Source organism: Myotis yumanensis, unplaced genomic scaffold, assembly GCF_028538775.1.
Source record: "Myotis yumanensis isolate MYYU_CA2020_CCGP unplaced genomic scaffold, mMyoYum1.0.hap1 SCAF_4, whole genome shotgun sequence".
Classification (NCBI taxonomy): Eukaryota; Metazoa; Chordata; class Mammalia; order Chiroptera; family Vespertilionidae; genus Myotis; species Myotis yumanensis.
This window is the reverse complement of record NW_027223755.1, coordinates 59,805,022-59,811,666: the sequence shown is the minus strand read 5'-3', so window position 1 is coordinate 59,811,666 and position 6,645 is coordinate 59,805,022. Positions and strand designations below refer to the sequence as shown.

General features: G+C 43.2%; 1 pseudogene; it reads right to left on the bottom strand.

Annotated features, from left to right (window-relative positions):
- Positions 1 to 5,449: 5,449 nt before the first annotated feature.
- On the bottom strand, positions 5,450 to 6,424 carry LOC139008382 (serpin B6 pseudogene; annotated as a pseudogene).
- Between the last annotated feature and the right edge of the window lie 221 nt (positions 6,425 to 6,645).

Below are 6,645 nucleotides of genomic sequence, written 5' to 3'. Positions count from 1 at the left end.
CTAAATATATAATTATGAACTACAGGTAAGCATTTAGTATTCACTATTTTGTGACAGCCTTCAAGTTAAATAATTATAAGAGCAAAACTGTACCACATTTACACAATAATATCCATCAACCATGCTCCTACTCACTATGCAATTCAACTATATTTCACTATGTAAACTAATATTCACAGATTTGGTATCATATTATCTATCCATTTGAAATAAGTTAGAGATGAAGAAATAGGGATATTCTGTGCTCCAACTTCTAAGTTTAGTACTTCTCAAGGCCATGCTCATTAAAAGCTAACTTCATATTTCAATCAATAATTTTTGTGTCCCTTTTCCTTTATCCATATCATCTAGAAGTTTATATTTGGTCAACATTAAACAAAATACAATAAAAGTATTAGTCTGAAGTAATGTTAGGGAATATGTGTCTAAACAATTGGATGTTAAGTTCACTTTGACAACTTTCAAACCATAAGATATTAGTATTTACTGAGAAACTTAACCGAAAAAAAAATGGTCTGTTTCTATTCTGACATGAGTCAAAATACAGCATTTGTGATTTGATATGAAGAGCTATAAAACAGAACTACCATTGCTTGCTAATAATATCAATAGTAATATATAAACCTAGATTTGTGCACCAGTGGGGTCCCTGGGCCTAGCCTCCACCCTCTCACAATCTGGGACACCACCAGTGCATGGTCGGGGCCAGGAGGGACCCTGGGAGGGCTCCAGGGTGTGTTTGGCCCATCTCAGGGGCCGATTGGGCTGGGGAGGGACCACAGGAGGTTGGCCAGCTGGGGAGGAACTGTGGGAAGGCTCCAGGGTGTGTCTGGCCCGTCCCGTCCAGTTCTGATCAGTTGGACCCCAGCAGCAAGCTAACCTTCCGGTCAGAGTGTCTGCCCCCTGGTGGTCAGTGCACTTCATAACTACTGGTTACTTGGTCGAACGGTTGCTTAGGCTTTTATACATATATATAGATATGTATTTACATAACTATGCATCATAAAATGGATTAACATTCCCAGAGGTCTATATAAATGTCCGTATATGAGATATGATATCAACTGATAAAATTGAGATATTTTTCTCCAAAATTTCCCCAATACTTTGTTACTCTGAGTGAAGAAACATTTTTTTTTTTAAGTATCAGTCTTCTGATAATGTAATAATATCAATATTATAATTTTCCTCTCAGGTACTCAAAATAGACCAATCCTATTGTGAGGTCAACACCTGGATAGAGGAGAGAATGTTGTTTGAACACAAACACCACGTTAAAGATTTATGTCTAAAAATACAAAAAACTAATACAAAACACACAAGTTTGCTGATAAAGTGTTTGTTCCCTGCCATAATTCTTCGATGGAGTAATTGCTTTGAGGAACCTGATTTGCCTCAGGTGCTGAATAAACGATTAAGCACAGACAACTATTTTTATTTCTATGGTTCACATTCAAAATCACATGCTTACTTGGTCCAGTCAAAAGTACTCAACCAGCCCAACCTGTGTGGCTCAGTGGTTGAGCATCAACTTATGAACCACGAGGTCACAGTTTGATTCACAGTCAGGGCACAAGCCTAGGTTGCAGGCTCCATCCCCAGTGTAAGGCTTGCAGGAGGCAGTTGATCAATGATTCTCTCTCATCATTGATGTTTCTATCTCTCTGTCCCTATCTCTTTCTCTCTAGAATCAATTATCCTATCTAATAAAAGAGAAACATGGTGATTAGCTGTATGGCCACTACCCTTACCATTGGCTAATCAATGAGATATGCAAATTAACTGCCAGCCAAGATGGCGGCTGGCAGCCAGGCAGCTTGAAGCGAACAGGGAGGCTTGCTTGCTTCAGTGATGGAGGAAACCAAGCTTCCCCACCTGCGCTGCCGGACTCTGAGCTTGCAGTTTGAAACATTGTAACAAATATAGAAGCTAAACAAAACCCCAGAAACCGGCTTTAGTCAGCCAGGCTTCAGCCAGCAAGACCGCAACATTGTTTCGAATACAGAAGGTAAACAAAGGCCAGAAACCTGCTTTCAGCAGCCGAGCCTCAGAGAGTAAGCTGGCTCTCAGCTCCAGTGACAGGCATAGAAGGTAAATAAATGCCAGAATGAAAAAAAAAGTAAAAAAAGGAGAGGTTCGGAGCTTCAGTCGCCTACCAGCCTGAAAACAGCCCTCAGCCCCTCACCCAGACTGGCCAGGCACCCCAGTGGGGACCCCCACCCTGAAGTAACAAGATCGTGGCTAATTTGCATACTGAAGACAGGGGGCAGCAGGCAAGGCTGTCTGCGGTTTGGGACTCAGATCTGTGACCCTGCCAGGTGGGGGGCAGTGCTTGAGGCTGTCCTCGGTCCCAGGACCTGGATCTGTGACCCTGCCGGGCGGGGGGCACCGGGGGAGGCTATCTGCAGTCCGGGACCTGAATCTGTGACCCTGCCAGGTGGGGGGTCAGTGCTTGAGGCTGTCCACGGGACCAAGACATGGATCTGTGACTCTGCCAGGCGGGGGGCAGCGCTTGAGGCTGTGTACGGTCCTGGGACTCGGATCCGTGACCCTTCACGGTGGGGAGGCAGCCATCAGCGCCCAGGAGTGACTGCGCAAGACCCGCCTCCTGGCGAAGGTGCAGGATCGCAGGGACAGCCACCGTGGTGGGCTAGACTGACGTCCTCCTGGCCGCACCACGGGGGTTTGGTGTGCACATACCCCCTGGCATGTGAACATCCCCCAGCACACTGTCACCCTCCCGCGCCTGCAACAGTTGCAAACCAAGGCGTGTACAAGTTCCCCCCGCCTCTCCACCGCACTTCCATCAACATGGCATGCCTAACACCCCCACAGGATGTGCACACATCCCCTCTGATGCGCTCACGTCCTTTGGAGAGTGTCTGGGTGTTCTGGGTGCTGAGAGTGGGCGCCTGTGAGATGACAGTGAGAGGGCGGAGTGGTGATGCCCTATTCCCACGGAGGCCAGTGCAGCTGTGAGATCACCTCTGGGGGGTTAATGCAGGTGCTGAGGCAGGAGCAGGTGCAGACAGACACACCTGGTGGGCGTGGGCGGCCCTCTCTGAGGTGCCTTCGGTCAGCATTCAAGATCAAGAGCCCAGAGGCAGAGAGGAATTCAGTCCTCTCAGTGAAACAGTGGGATAGTCGGGGCGACTGTAGAGGAGGAATGTGCACTCTGGGTGCCAGCACCCATGAGTGAAGGCTGCCCTGACTGAGCCTTGCTTGCTTGGGGCCTAGTGCACTCCTGCCGGGCAGTGGGTGACAGGACATGCTTTTCTGAATTAATGAGAGAAAATGTTGATTCTCCTCCTGCCCACGAAGGTGGAAAGTGAAGTGGGGAGACATGTGGGGAATGAGCAAGGTTCCCTGTCTGGGGGTTCCAAAATCTGCTATTGGTTTCTTTCACCACTGACTAGAGATATACAGGGTGTCCCCCCAAAATGTATACACACTTTGAATACCTACTAATTCCAATGGTTTTAAGCATAAGAAAGGAACAACAATGGAGCTGTTATCTGTTAAAAGTGTGGGCACAAACAGATAGTTGGACATTCCCTGAGGGGTCTCAGATTGGAGAGGGTGAAGGCCAGACTGAGGGGCCCCTTCTCCCCCCCTACCCCAGTGCACGAATTTCATGCACCAGGCTACTAGAATATATATATATATATGGAAAATAATTAAGAAAACTGTCCCAGTGATATTTTCTTTTTTAACCATTTCTCAGATCATGCGGATTGAGCACATGAGTACAGAATCACAGGTTAGAATTTACTTTGAGGAGTCATTGGTTTCATCTACTATTCTATATTTGAACTATTATAAACAGACAAGGCACTCAATTCTTTTTTAAAATAAATCCGGATCACAGTAGGAAACAATAGAAATACAAATTTAATCACATCAGGGAAAGGAGTAAAAAAATTCAACTCCTGAGTAAAATAGAGCATTGTTAACAGGCTCAACTTTTCATCATCAAAACAAAGTGACCATTTCATATTTCAGGTTCAAGTGTAATATACAATTTATATTTCCTTTCCAGATATTTAAAGCTAGAACTCTCAGTTCTATCTATAGGGTTTGAAAAGAAGTCTAGCATTTATACTCTAATGTTTATGAGTGAATAAAAATGAAAGCAGTTCAATATTACTTTTACTTTGAATTACTTCAACAGCATCTTACAATTTTACAACTTAACTGACTGAGAGATAAAACATGACGCAGTTTGCGGGACATTAACATCCTTTCCTTTTCAAGTACAACTCTGCTTTGGTACGAAATTTTCTTGCCTGTTTTATTTTGCTTTTGCTTCTGCATTTTTACAAAAATAAGACGCATATATTTCAGAAGGAAGGGTGTACCTAACTGTATAAAGATTTTCATTTGTATTCAGTTTAGGTGCAACGTATGCTCAATTAATTTATATGGCCAAACTGAGGATTGCATATTCAGCTTAATTTAGATCTCGATCTTTAAAAGATTGAGATTGAATAGTGTGCCTTTTCCTTTGTGTGTCCTGAGTTTGTTCCACCTTTCTACAATGAAAGAATCTCATTTTGCCCTTTATTTCAACCTAGAGGGTAGTAAGTCACTCCCTCAGGTGTAATAACCCAGGCACTAACTGTGATTCAGTTAGCAAGATGGTGATAATGGTAACAATATCTCAGAGTCTTTCCCCCCAGAGAGTCTCAAAGACACCACCAGTACTCACTCTCCCACATTATGAGTTTCACGAACTGTACCTGAAGGTTTAAATGCAGCCCTAAGCTGAAAAGTATTTTTTTAAGTGGCACCTTGTTATTATTATAGCATACATCTGTTCCCTGTGTGCCTTTGCAGTTGTCTCAGCTTATGACAACAAGTTTTTACAACTGTCAGCAAGTGCCAGCACAACTGGGGAAGGGCAAGTAAGAATGTCTTGTACTGCATGTATCAACAGTATTACTCCCCATAGTCCTTTGCTGGGGATCGTTATGGAGTAAATATATACTTAGTAGAGTCAAATGGTGCCAGGAAAAATTATCGGGGTCATGCATGGGGGGAGAGAGCTGAATGCTGTCAAGCTGTTTTATTTTAAAAGAATAATCTGGCATGTGACTTTTGCTCAAAGCAATATGTCTCATTAGTGTCCAAAAGGCATTTCTAAGTTGTTGTTTTTTTTATTTACTGGATATATTTGTGTACCAGTTAACAGTGATTAGCATCTCTCTAATATCTCCTCTCTCATTCATTTGCTCCATGGGGTGAAATGAAGAGGCACAACAAAAATTGAAGGAAGAAACTATGAGTTTTTGAACAGCTCATCTTTGATCAAAAATTGTTTTTAATAATGATGGAATGAATGAAAATGTGACAGAAGGCAAAAAGAAGAGGCTAAGATGAAGTATTAGGAGGGTGTAAAACATTTCTTTTTTATTTCTTCTTCAAAATCAGGCTCTTTATTTATGGATTGTCACTGAAGATTACTTTGGATTTCAGGCACATTGTGAAGTGTCAGAGGAAGAGTGGGTCGGTAGGAGACAGGAGAAGGGCTGCATGCAATACTGACCATTCCCTTAAGGGAGGGAGAATTGGCCACAGAACAGAATACCGTTGGTTTTGCTGTGCTGCATAAAGAAAAGGAAGTGGTGGTCAGCAAGAACCTGGAGGTGATTCTTGCACATTGAAACATCGTGATGGCCCAGGATGTAGGCTGCAGCCTCGGTGCCTTCCTAGTTGACCTCCACAAAGGACTTGTGCATGACCTTGGACAGAAAGGACATTCTCTCCCAGACGACATTCCAAGAAAGTCTGCCATGATCCTCTCAAAGGCATCAGTCATGCCCAGAGAGCCAAGGACACCCTCCATGTCGTTAAACATCATTTGCCCAGGTTTCTCCTCATTCTCGTTGGCTTTAAATGGTCTTCCCTTGGTTTTCTGTTTGTTAAACTGATTATCCCAGTTTCCTTTGAAGTAGATGGCATTCATGAGAACCAGACAAGCAACTTGATTAACTGAATTTGGAGACAGCACTTTGTAATTTTACCCTCTGTCTTGTTAGTTACACATCCGGTGTTGATGTGTTTTCTAGCCTCCTCTGTAGCTTTGAAGAAGTCAAGCTCTTCCATCTCTGCTTGGTAGAATTTGCGGCAGGAATCTTTGAAAGATGAGTTGACATCATAAGCATCATAAGACTTTTCTCCAAAGAGCCTGTTGGCAGTTACAAGCAAGTGCTATGTGTCAGTCCTATTGACTTTAGTGACATGCGATTAGAAACCCTGATGGGCATATTCACCTCCGCCATCGCTTTTACTTAAAGCGTCTGGGCCGTCTGGGCTGAGATGTTTCCTTTTGCCTCATGAAGACCAGGGCCAGGCAGACTTGATGCTCATAGATGAGAAAAAAGGTAAAGGCAAAAGTGCCATTTGCTTCCAAGAGAGTATCCATGATGGTAAGTCCTAGAGTCTTGGCAATGCAGCCAGAGTAAGAGGAGCAATGGCAGCAAATACATTTCTAATATCAGAGATTTTTGTAGACTTTGAAAATAATAATCAAATATATGTTTGAGGGTATTAAAGTGGCAAGGGTAGCATATCAAATTGAACTATAATTAGATCATTTTTACCAGTATACTATTTTGACTATCATAGACTTTTCTAAAGGTCAGC